Consider the following 12,794-nt stretch of genomic DNA (forward strand, 5'->3'; position numbering starts at 1 on the left):
TCTCTATATTGAACAAGCAGTAAAGGAAACAAAAGAAAAGTTTGGAGTAGGTATTAAAATCCATGGAGAAGAAATAAAAACTTTGAGGTTCGCCGATGACATTGTAATTCTGTCAGAGACAGCAAAGGACTTGAAAGAGCAGTTGAACGGAATGGATGGTGTCTTGAAGGGAGGATATAAGATGAACATCAACAAAAGCAAAACAAGGATAATGGAATGTAGTCGAATTAAGTCGGGTGATGCTGAGGGTATTAGATTAGGAAATGGGACACTTAAAGTAGTAAAGGAGTTTTGCTATTTGGGGAGCAAAATAACTGATGATGGACGAAGTAGAGAGGATATAAAATGTAGACTGGCAATGGCAAGGAAAGCGTTTCTGAAGAAGAGAAATTTGTTAACATCGAGTATAGATTTAAGTGTCAGGAAGTCATTTCTGAAAGTATTTGTATGGAGTGTAGCCATGTATGAAAGTGAAACGTGGACAATAAATAGTTTGGACAAAAAGAGAATTGAAGCTTTCAAAATGTGGTGCTACAGGAGGATGCTGAAGATTAGATGGGTAGATCACATAACTAATGAGGAGGTACTGAATAGAATTGGTGAGAAGAGAAATTTGTGGCACAACTTGACTAGAAGAAGGGATCAATTGGTAGGACATATTTTGAGGCATCAAGGGATCACCAATTTAGTATTGGAGGGCAGTGCAGCAGGTAAAAATTATAGAGGGAGACCAAGAGATGAATACACTAAACAGATTCAGAAGGATGTAGGTTGCAGTAGGTACTGGGAGATGAAGAAGCTTGCACAGGATAGAGTAGCATGGAGAGCTGTATCAAACCAGTCTCAGGACTGAAGACCACAACAACAACAACAACAACACAAATGGATAGTGAGTTGGGAAAACGGAAGGTTATGTGAAAGAATGAGACTGAAACTGGACGTAGCTGTTTATACATGGTTCATACAACCACACAGTAAAGGAATTCCAGTCAGTGGCCCATTATAAAGGAAAAAGCAGCTCCATTTAACAAACAACTTGGCGGTAGTAACTTGTTTGCAGCGAGCGAAGGTTGGCTATCAAACTGTAAAAAATGACATGGCATTCGGTGGCTGACAGTCACTAGGGAAAGGCGCTCAGCTAATGATAAGGATGCTGATGAGTTTGTAAGCAGGATACAAAAGATAATAGAGGTATAAGATTTAACTGCCGAAGCCTTCTATAATGCTGATGAAACAGGACTTTTTTACCAGAGGCTTCCTTCAAAAACATTAGATGACAACAAATAGAAGGAAGCTAATTGTTACAAGCAACAGAAACAGCATGCATCATTAATGGCGTGTTGTAATGCAAATGGGAGTCATAAACTAGCACTTATGGTGATTAGAAAATCCCAACATCCACGTTGTTTTCAATACACTGACATAAATATTCTACCGGTACAGTATTGTGCTCAGAAGAAAGCATGGATGGACAGACAAATATTCTCTTGGTGGTTCCATGAAACGTTTGTACCAGCAGTGAGAAAAGCGCTAAAGAAGAAATAGCTTCCACTGAAACCTATCCTTATAATTGACATTGCTCTCAGTCATCCTTCAGATGTTTCGCTAAAGTCTGATGATATACAAACACTCTTTCTCCCACTCAATGTGACAGCCCTAATTCAGCCCATGGGCCAAGGAATTTTGGAATCAATTAAATGTCATTATTGACATTCACTTCTTGCCTCTTTGCTGAACAAAAGTGAAAATGACTCTATCAAGACTATGCTGAAGGTGTGGAAAGCAATTAACATACATGATGTTGTTTTCCAAGCAGCTGAAGTATGGGATAAAGTGGAAAGCATTACCATAATGAAGAGCTGGAGAAAATTGTGGCCATCTATTGATGCCGAGTTGGATCCAGTAGTGAATGACAGTGATGAGCCAGTCAATTTGGAATTATCAATTATTTTGTACACTGACATGTTCCACAGACTCCGAGGGGAGAAGAAATTAATGATGAACATGTTACTAAGTGGCTGAATGAGGAAAACTGTGATACAGACCAAACTTTAACAGATGAAGAAATAATGAAAAGCATGCAAGAAAGTAATGAAAATGATGATGGAGAGGACACAGGAAGAGAGAGCATGAAGATTTCTCACACTGCTGGTGCTGAAGCTGCTGAGGTCTTCCTGGAGTAAATTATGCAACAACCAGATACATGCAGTACCGATGTAATGCTTGTAAAGCGGTTGCATGATAAAGCATGCCACCATCATGTATCATCATTGCGACAGTTAAAAATTTGACATGTTTTGTAGTGAGATATGACTGTGTAATTATATGCAGTATATTGTACACTCGAGGACTAAGTTTTCTTTGAAAATTATAGTGTTTTTGGAGTAAATAAAGTATATCCTCTATGTTTTGAAATTGTATCCTTCAGTTTAATAAAGTACAGTACACTATATACCCTATGTTTTCAAAATAAATAAAAAGCAAAATAAATGAATAAAATAAATGTCAGACACTCAATAATCTGGCACTTCCACTAATCCGGCACCCATATGTGCCAGGAATGGCTGGGTTAGTGAGAGTCTAGTGTATTTGTACTATGTTCATTGTTTTATACCACAGATGTAGATAAGTGACATAGAAACATGGAAAACAATTCACTTTCACAGCATTGAGCCATAGAAATGCTGCTTTTTTACATTTGCCACTGTACTATTACAATTTGAACCCAGCATAACTGATCTGTTGCTACATTAAGGAATTTGGCCCAAGAAATAACAAGACTGTTAAGCTGACAGACATACTGGAACTAATGCACACAGCTTTTTCTCATGCCTTGCTGAACACTGGCAGAATATAGAACAGCACATCATAAAAGAAGAGAAGAAGATACAGTATTTGGGTGGCTTCATGGAATCTGTTGTTGGTCTACTTGTTATCAGTATAGCAGATGACAGTTCAAGAACTGAAATGTATTTCTCGGATTCAGATAAGGATGGAGCTAAGAGATTGCCTGACAACTGACTGCAATTAATACCTTCATTGGCTACAGTATCTGACAGTACGGTGAAATATCTGCAGTACAGTTTTGCATCACACGTCGCTCGCAGAGAAAAATTACTCTGTGTTTAAGTTAGGAATTTTCATCACTCTTTTTTTGTAATTAGAATACTAAGTAAGGTGAAAACAAGAGCATTTTATGCTTTCTGTCTGGTCGCCTAAGAAGCAAACAGTAGTGCTGGAGTTTTGCCTAATATTATTTTATCCTTTTTAAAAATTAAATGCAATTTGAGACTATATTGTTTCTTTGCTCATCTCTTTTGCATCTGAACTGCAACTACTCATGCCATTGCAAGTTAGTTGGACCACTGGCTGGCCAGTGCTGTCAAAGGTTAATGTGCTGCTAAAGCTGTTGTCCCGCATTATCGTTCAGTCTATGTGTGTGTAGCACAGCATAAAATGTATACCTATGATTGTACTTGACTGTACTGACCACAGCCTGGCTTCTGCTCCATGTTAAATGAAATCCAAAGAGATTGGAGCAAACACAGAAGAATACATGGTGCAATGTGTACATCAGATTTACTCTTGTGATGTACAAAGTATAGGAAGTGGATTTAAAACAAAGTTACGTAGATGCAAGATCCCAAATGATAACATTTTTGGATTACTTATTGATGAGAATAAGTCAGCCTGAGATAAATTGTAACCAACTAAGAATAATTGTAATTAATTTATAAAGATACTGGACTACAAACTGAAATTATATCAAAAATACTCTAAACAAAAGTCCAATTTATCTTTTATGGGACTCATATGTAGAAAAGAGTTTGTAGTTGTGGTGCAGCCAGTTGTGAAGACACAGGATTTATCACACAGTATTCATAAATAAATTAACAAAAATAATTAAGATATTATTATGAAAGTATACTTCATACCATAACTTTGAAATGAGTATTATAATATTCTGACATGCTAAGTGTTTGAGAAACATTGCAATAATTTGTTGAGCCAAATTTCGTAACTAGTTTTGTGCAAGCATCTAAATCTTAAATGTAAATTCTATTAACTTTAGTTTAAACAATGCATAATGTAAATTTGTAATTGTTGAAATTACAGTCAGTATGTAATCATTCTTGCCATGGGTTTAGTGTCAGCCCTACATCATGTTTTAGGGACAAACCTGTGTCAGTATTATCTGTGATGTGATGAAATAACATGTTATAAAAGTATTTTGACTGCTTTGGGTATTTAATTATTTGTTTAATTCTACAAAAGTCGCCTGACATATAGAAATTGGAGCTAGATAACATTTTTGATAGAAATATTGCAACAAATCTGTGTTACACACCTCAGTCAATGTCTTCAGTTACTAACAAATCAAGTGTTTGAAATGTACTCATGAAAACTTCTTACATTTTATAGTGCTTCTAGTTTGTTTAGCACTATTTTTGTGTTATATATTATCACTGGATGATTTCCTCTGCAGTAAGCTGTTGTCTCCTGTATATCTTTTTATATTTGTGATAATAAGTTAGGAAATGTGGATTAGTGTAGTTCTTTTTGCACTGGTCTGAAAAATTTAAGTGTCTTGGAGGATTTTCTAATACCCACAGTGCTCTAGAAAAAGTATATGACTTACATTCCAAGAATATATGTTTGTAGGTCTGCCATTTTGCTGGTTTTACCAAGCATGTCTTTATCTTTACCATGAAACAATAATGATCAGAGAGACCAAGATCCTTTATAAATGCTATACAATATTCTCTGTTGACATCTGCAAGTATGTGGTCTAAGACTGATGCTGAACTTTTTCATTCCTTAAGTCCTTGTAGTGCTTTTCTCATTAACCTTAGTACAGCTTTACATGGTGTACTTTCCTTGTTGGGAAAGAATCTATTAGCTCATCAAAGTTCGTCAAAAGTTTTGCTACATGAAAAAACCAAATGTCATCTAATGTCCCCGTTTCTGCTCCTTCCTCATTCTAACAAACAACCTTGTCATCACTAATTCTGTAACTATTCCTGCCAGGGTTAAAACTTATTCTCCGGTTAACTTGACTAACCTCGCCACAATCACCGTTTTAGTTATCCCTCGTTTATTCTCCAGTTAGGTGTTATTACATGTTTGTACAACGCGTTTTCTGCACTACTCCCAGAATAGAACTTTAGCGGCTGCTATCCAGGGACTGTACAACTGGCCCTTACCAGTGTAGCATTCTGGGAAAAATTTTCTGTCAAAATTTCATTTTCTTGGATATACCAAGAAGATAATACGTACTCTTTTTTACCTGTTATTCAACAGGGATGCGTTTCAATATCATATGAATAATCGATAGACTGATGTGCGCTGGATGCTGGGTGCTTTGTGAAACAAGGTCCCCCCCCCCAGAAATTTCCGGGTGGGGTAGATACCCCAGTTTGTCCCCCGCCCCCTTTATCCAGGCTAGTTGCGCATGGGTCAGTCTGACAGCTTAGGCGCACCAGTAAAATTTTTTCCAGGTGGCATCTGGCTGCTTGCTGCTATTACTTATACAGCTAACTGCCACACTTCTGTAGCCAGAAGTCAGAGGAGGTACTACTCATACATGACTCAACTGCGAATGCGCATGAGCTCACTCGCAACTGCTCAAACGAATCTATTGTAAGCAGTTGTGACGTCACGCTCATCGGAGGCAATTTGCTGTTATGAAGCGTTACATAGTCTTCCTAAAGCCGTTGACACATTTTGCTGTTGGCAGACACTTTTGTAAGCACTGTGTTTTGTTGCTGTATATGGTGCATTTCCTTGGCAACTTAGTTTTATTTTTGTAATTTTCTCTTTTTCATGTTTTATTGCTGCTGCATTATTCTGCAGTAGCAAAATACAGTAATATCCTTTGTTAGAGCACTGGTTCTTACCGGTCAATGTTACAAAAATTTAACAGAAAACTAAAACAATGAAAAATTCCCAGAATTCTAAAATAATCCCAGGTTTTTCCCGGTTTCCTCCCGCATGAAAAAATTCCCAGGTTTTTTCCGGATCTCCCGGTTGTCCCAGGTCGTATACAACCTGTAATGGAATTTACAATTAAGATTTCAATACTTTTAGAAAAGTTGTTTATGGAAAGTTGCTTTACAAATCATTGCAATGTTTCTGAAACAGTTACCATATCAGAATATTACAATTGTCATTTCAAAATCATGGTTTATAAAATATACATACATAACAAAATCTTAGTTATTTTTTATTGCTTTTAAAATACATGGTGATTTTAGTTTCTAACATACATCCTGTGTCTTCACAGTTGGCTGCATCATAATAACTATCACTTTTGTATGTATGAACTACATGATTGTTTTCATTATTTTTGACATATTTTTTTCATTTGTAGTTCAGCACCTTTATAAATTAATTACAGTTCATCTTAATTGATTTCAGTTCATCTTAAATTGAGTTATTCTCATCAATATATGAATCCAACAATTTTGCCATTCAAGATATTGCATTTATGAAACTTCACATTCTTTGATATGTTTAGAAGCATAGTTTTTGTTACCTGTTGTCCTGTTCTGCTACATTCCATAAACTACCTAGTATAAAGTATCACACACAACAATTGTGAGTAAGGCTTCATCATGGCATGATGCACCAGAATAGGAGCTTTATATAACAATGAAAATAATCTAGTACTGCTATTGACAATATAATATGAATGGATAGATAAAAAATCTATTCATGAAGTGGCGGCAGGGAACACACACACAAAAGGGTTTAACTTTTACAAGATTTTGCAGCCAATGGCTCCTTCTGGCAGAAGAGCTGAAGGGGAAGGAAGATGGCTGAAGGAATAGGACTGGAGCAGTTTAGGGAAAGGGGTATAGTTCAGAAAAGTAACCCTGATCCCAGGCCAGGGGAGACTTACTGGACATGATGAGAAGGAAATACAGATTGATGCAGACTCCTTAATTTCTTTTTATTTTTTGTATGCTTTTAGGGAGTTATGGTCTTTTCAAAGTAGCTGATTAATACATTCAAGAGCAGGATAATAACTGAGTGGCCAATGGGTGCTCCAAAGTTGTTGTTTGGACAGATCAGCAGTACCAGGACTGGATGTGATGGCCCAGGAAAATTTGCTTTTGAACTAGGTTGTTGGGATAATTATGTCCAGGGAAGGCTCAAGAGAGAGTGGTGGTTTATTGCTGTAAAGAGTCTGCCACCAAACAAATATGTCTGCCTTGAATGCTAAGGCTATATGGGGGGGGGGGGGGGGGGGAGGGGAGACGTTTGATGCAGAGAGCCTGGCAACTGTCAAAATATGACTAGATGCAGAGAGAAGTTTCTAGCTGGCCTTTGCTGAGCATAAGATCAACATCAAAGAAGGCCACATGGGATTCAAAATAGGGCCATGTGAAATTTAACTGAGGAAGGTAGTTAGAGATTCCAGGAATTTTAACAAGCCAGCCTCACCATGAGTCCATATGGTAAAGATATCATCAACGTATCTAAACCAAACCATGGGTTGAAGGATTATGGATCCCAGAAAAGCACCCTCCATGTGACCCATGAAAAGGTTGGCATAGGAAAGAGCCATACTGGTTCCCACGGATGTACCCCTGATCTGTTTGTACGTCTGCTCCTCAAAAGTGAAGTAATTGTTAGTAAGTATAAAGTTAATTAATGTGAGCAAGAAGGATGTCATAGGTTTGGAATCATGTGGGCATTGACTGAGAAAATGTTTGACAGCAGACAGACCATGTACGTGGGGGATGTTGATGCAGACGGAGATTGCATCAATGGTGACAAGCAAAGTGTGTGATGGGAGTGGGGTGGGCACGGATTTCAGACGATCTAGGAAATGGTTGGTATCTTTAATATAGGAGGGAAGTCTTTGTACTATGGATTGCAGATGTTGATCAGCTAAGGCAGATACATGTTCAGTGGGTGCTTGAAGCCATCAGCTATAGGACAGCCACTATGATTGGGTCTGTGGATCTTAGGAAGAAGGTAAAAGGTGGTGGAACATGGTTTGGGTGGCATAAGAAGTTCTTTGGATTGAGGTGTAAGCCCTTGTGAGGAGGCTGAGGTTTTTAGGAGGGACTGCAGGTCAGTATGAATCACAGGGATGGAATCTCGATGGCACCCATATGTGCCAGGACTGGCTGGATTAGCGAGAGTCTAGTGTATTCCATTGTTAATTAGTCCCATATGGTTTAAGTGTACTAGTCAGGACCCATGGCCTGTCAGGAAATATTCTGGTGGCCCAGTTTCTCCACAAATGTATAATCCATTGTTAGTTAGTCCATGTGGTTTAAATGTACCAGGTAGGGCCCATGGCCTGTCAGGAAATGGACCATCCCCGAGCTTGGGTTGACATGTTTTAGTTATAATCTTTCACATACATCAGGAAAGAAAGAGTGTACTTGGAAGCCCTTGTCAGATGCCTCCCACTCTCTCTGCCATGTTAGAATCCATCATTGTTTCATTTGTGTTTTGTTCATAATGTTGGTTCTTGTAATTTTGGTGATTTTATTGAGCTGACCTCTCTTAAGCCAGAAAAGTGCAGCTCTCTAACATATTGTTATGTCTATGGGGCAGGTCCCCATCACAACACAAAGTGCCTCTAGTGATGTAGTGTTGAAGGCTCCACTCATCCTCAGGAGTACACTATGTTGACCTTGTCTTGCAATCGCCTTGGTAATCCATATGTTCTGTCTGTGAGCTACAGCACTTGCAGCGAAACATGCAATGGATTCAAATATCACAATATGGTAGGTCCTTATCATCTTAATAGGTAGTTTGTACTGAGTTGTGTTGAGTCTTTCTAGTTTGTGCATAATTTTGGAGGCTTTCTCAATTGTCACATTGTTATGATCATTGAAAGTGTCTTTTTCATGAAGATGCAATCCTAGGTAATGTGTGGCTTGCTTCCTCTGTTTGCTGGTATTGTCTAATTTTAGAATTGGCTTCTTCTGTAGTGTTTTGGAACACTATTTTTAATTTATTTTCTTTGCACCAGTTGTTCATTTTCTGAAGCAGTTGCCTGCCTTTTGTCTCTAGTGCCACTCATGTTGGCTGATACCACTATGAGTAGTTCACCTGTGTACGCCAGCACACCTCTTACCCTGTCAGCACTGTCTAAGGTGTTCAGCAAGGGTTCAATTGCAATGTCCCACAATATTGGTCCACAGATCAAGTCCTGTGGACATCCCTTTATTATTCTCTTGAGAAGCTTGCATGTACAAGCCCTCCACACTGCCACTCCACATCTGCTGTACACTCGAGGAGGCTATTGTAGAGGGAAGCTGATAGCTACATTTCCCTTAACCTGGTGAAGAGGGACGACCACCACACATTGTCAAAAGCCCCGGCTATGTCAATTAGTATGGCAGCTGCGTAGTTGTCGCTTATGCTATTTGCTACTATTAGTGCTTGGTTGACAGTGTCTTCTATTGATCTACCTCCCTTGAAGCAAATTGATGGGACATTAGGTTGAGGAGGCATCTGTATGATTGTAAGCGGTCACATTGGAGCCTTTCCTGTATCTTTGCATAAGTGTTTGAGAGGCAGATAGGTCAGTACATTTTGGGATCTGTTAGCTCTTTGTCTTTTGATTTCCTGATTATTACTAAATTAGAAATTTTCCAGAGGTTTGAAATTCTCCCAGTTAGTAGTGTCTCATTGAACGCGTTAGTAATAAAAGGTGTGATTTGTGTTACTGTTTGTTTTAACATATCTGAAGGTATTTTGTCAGAGCTGGGTGCTTCAGTTTTTAAGCCTGCTGACTGCCATTGAGCCTTCTTATTGTGAGAATGGCATGGATACACTGACATCGCTCATCTTGTGTGGTGTCGTCATCAGGGAGGAGTCTGTTTAGGAGATACTCTGCTGTGCTTCTCCATCCTCTGGTCATTGTGCCTTCAGCTTGTTCTAGTGTGGACAGAACTGTCAGTGTCATAACTTGATCTTTTCCTATCTTGAATGGTTGTCCCCAGATGTCATTCTGTAGCTGGGTCTTGACAAAATTGATCCAGTAGTCTTGCCTTGTTGTCTTTAACTGTCTTTGGTATTTCTGCTTAGTGTCATGATACAGGTTGAGTCTTATCTGTCTTTCAGGAGGTGTCTTTGCTTGTTTGTAGTACTTTCTCTTGTTCCTTGAATCCTTCCCTTATCTCACCAGTTCTCTCAACCATGATTGTTGCTGCTCCAGTCAGTTTTTGCCCATGGTATAGCTGCTGTTCATGGTCCATGTTATGTGTATTGATGTGTGGTTATGATGATTGTGTTGTGGTTGCTGTGTGTGGTTCAGTCTAATACCTTTCATATGTTGACTAGTGGAAGAAATTTTGCATTCCCTAGAGGAAGATCTATGTTACTTATGCCACTGGCATCTCTGCAGTAGGCAGGTGGCTGTCCCTCCCAATTCAGAGTGAAGAGGTTGCATTCATTTACCATGTCAAGCACTAGTTGTCCTCTGTCATCAGTTCTATCTGAGTTCCACAAATGGGATTTTACATTGATGTTGGTTAGAATGACCAGCCTTTTTCTTTCTTAATGTTGTGCAATGTCTTTTCTTTGCCTAAGAAAGATTCTATGCCACATGAATATTGAGTGTGACCCACACATCCCGTGTGTCTGTTATTTCTCTTTGGTGATGTGTTCAGAGCAAAACTGGGTGATCTGTGTTACTGTGAGGTTTTTATTTACTTCTGTTATCATGGCTTTCATGTTTGGTTTTCCTGCTATTGTGATGTAATGTAAGGGAAGCCCTGGAATCTTTTTGCCTCACAGAAAGGGTTCCTGAACACAGGCAAGTCTGCTTTTGTTTTATCTAAAAGCCTACCTAGTTCCATGTTTACTAGGATACTACCCCGGCAATTCAGAAGGGGTATCTAGTGAACAAAAAACACTTGGGTGTGGTTTGTATAAAATCCAGAAACACACATCCATTTGCCCTCACGAAGTCCTTGTATACTTTCCATAGGTTTAGCCCTCTCCCCTTCCCTCACATGCCTACCCTAAAAGCTTACATAGTTCTTTGGGGTTTGTTGGGAGATTTTCGACTCTTAGAATCATCCTGTCAGTTTTTTCTGTAGTTGGGAAGCAGATATTATCCCCGTTTTTATGCTTAGTTCATATTACACAGCGAAGAGCTGTTTGAAATACATCCTTGTTTCCCAGTCTGCTAAGCCCTAGGTTAGCTTCTAAGTTTTCATAGTTTATTTGATTAATGGTGTTCAGCTTGCGGTCCTTGGTAGTGTCTGATTGGTGTTCTTGACTGTTCATTTGTTGCTCTGATTTCGAGTAATTTTGTAGTGTAGCATGTTTTTCCTGCTTTATGGCTTCTGGTAGTGTGGAGTTCAATGTGTTTCAACTGAACATTTCCCTTGACAGTAACTTCATGTTTTTCGTCTCCAGTGGGGACCTGTTCTTGAAAGCAGACTGTTGTATCTTCGTTTCTGGAGTGGTTGTGCCTGGTGTTGTGCGAGTGCAGGATGAGTCTGTTCAGCTACCTTACTGTTTTGTTTTTCATAGTGACTATGTGTGCTACCCCTGTAGGCAAAGCAAACTGGTGAAAATAGGGTCTACATTTTGTTGTATCATATTCTACTTGTTGTGTGGATAGCATGCAGTAGTCTTTGTTCGTATTTGCCTATGGTGTTGCTTTTGTTGTGAACTCTTGACACCTTCATTCTCAGGATGTTCAAGAATGTCGTTACATTTCTCTGTAATATCTCATAGTATTTTGTCTTCCACTTCATCAGTTCGGAGAAGGAGACAATCCTGGAAGATGGCCCTATCACACGTGATGTTTGAAGTGCCTGACCATTTCATATTCAATTGCACCCTGCAGGCACATATTGTCTATGTAGTGGGTAATGGTGAAGTACCTAAATTGTATTGTCTCCCAGAACTGAGGTATTACATTAGTGTTAATATCTGCATTTGGGGGTTTTAATAGCCCCATGTGTTGCTGCCAGGAAACAGTTCACCTCTGTCATGGTGTTGACAATCTGTGTGGGCTTGCCATTGTGAGCTTGCTAGACACTGATCTCTGATCACTTGCGGGGGAGCTTGACACGTAGGGAAATCAAGCAAAGATTAGAGAGGAACACTCAGAAAGTGCAGACAGTAATGTGTCACAGATGAAGGAACACTATTCATAGGGCAGCTGAAGGAGCTGGGTGTATGGAAATGGGTATCATGGTGTAGTGGAGTAGTGATTCATAGCTCTGGTGACAGACCAAAATTTTTAAAGAAGTCAGTGCCTATGACTGGCTCTTCAGTATTGGCCATGTGTAATGTCCACTGAAGCACTGCACCAGGTAAGTGAATGCAAAGGTCAGTAGCTCCATGCACATTAATGATAGACATATCAACAGTGCATAATCACAGTCTAGGAGGCAGTGGTTGTGATGGTGAAAGATCCTACAGAATTACATTTGCATCTGCTCCAATATCAATGAGGAAGTACCTGCTCAGTGCTAAGTCCTGAAGGTAAAGTCATCCATTTACTGACTGCTGATGATGACAGCACTGAAAGAAGTGGAGCATAAGTCAATATTTGTTTCGTCACATTCCTTGTCCATCTGTTTCTTTTTTTTTTTTCCTTTTTTTTTCTTTTTTTTTCAATAATGCTGTCAGCACTCTCCATGCCCATAATTTTGAATTTTGGTTTGAAATTTTTGTGAGTGGCTACATTTAAAATATTTTACTTGCTGATAATCGATGATCTTGGTTGATGTGGGTTTGTTATATTTCCTCCACCTGACATAACATCTAGGTCTAATTTCTGTATGTTAGGTGATTTTATGCTG

The sequence above is a fragment of the Schistocerca cancellata genome, chromosome 2, assembly GCF_023864275.1.
Source record: "Schistocerca cancellata isolate TAMUIC-IGC-003103 chromosome 2, iqSchCanc2.1, whole genome shotgun sequence".
Lineage (NCBI taxonomy): Eukaryota > Metazoa > Arthropoda > Insecta > Orthoptera > Acrididae > Schistocerca > Schistocerca cancellata.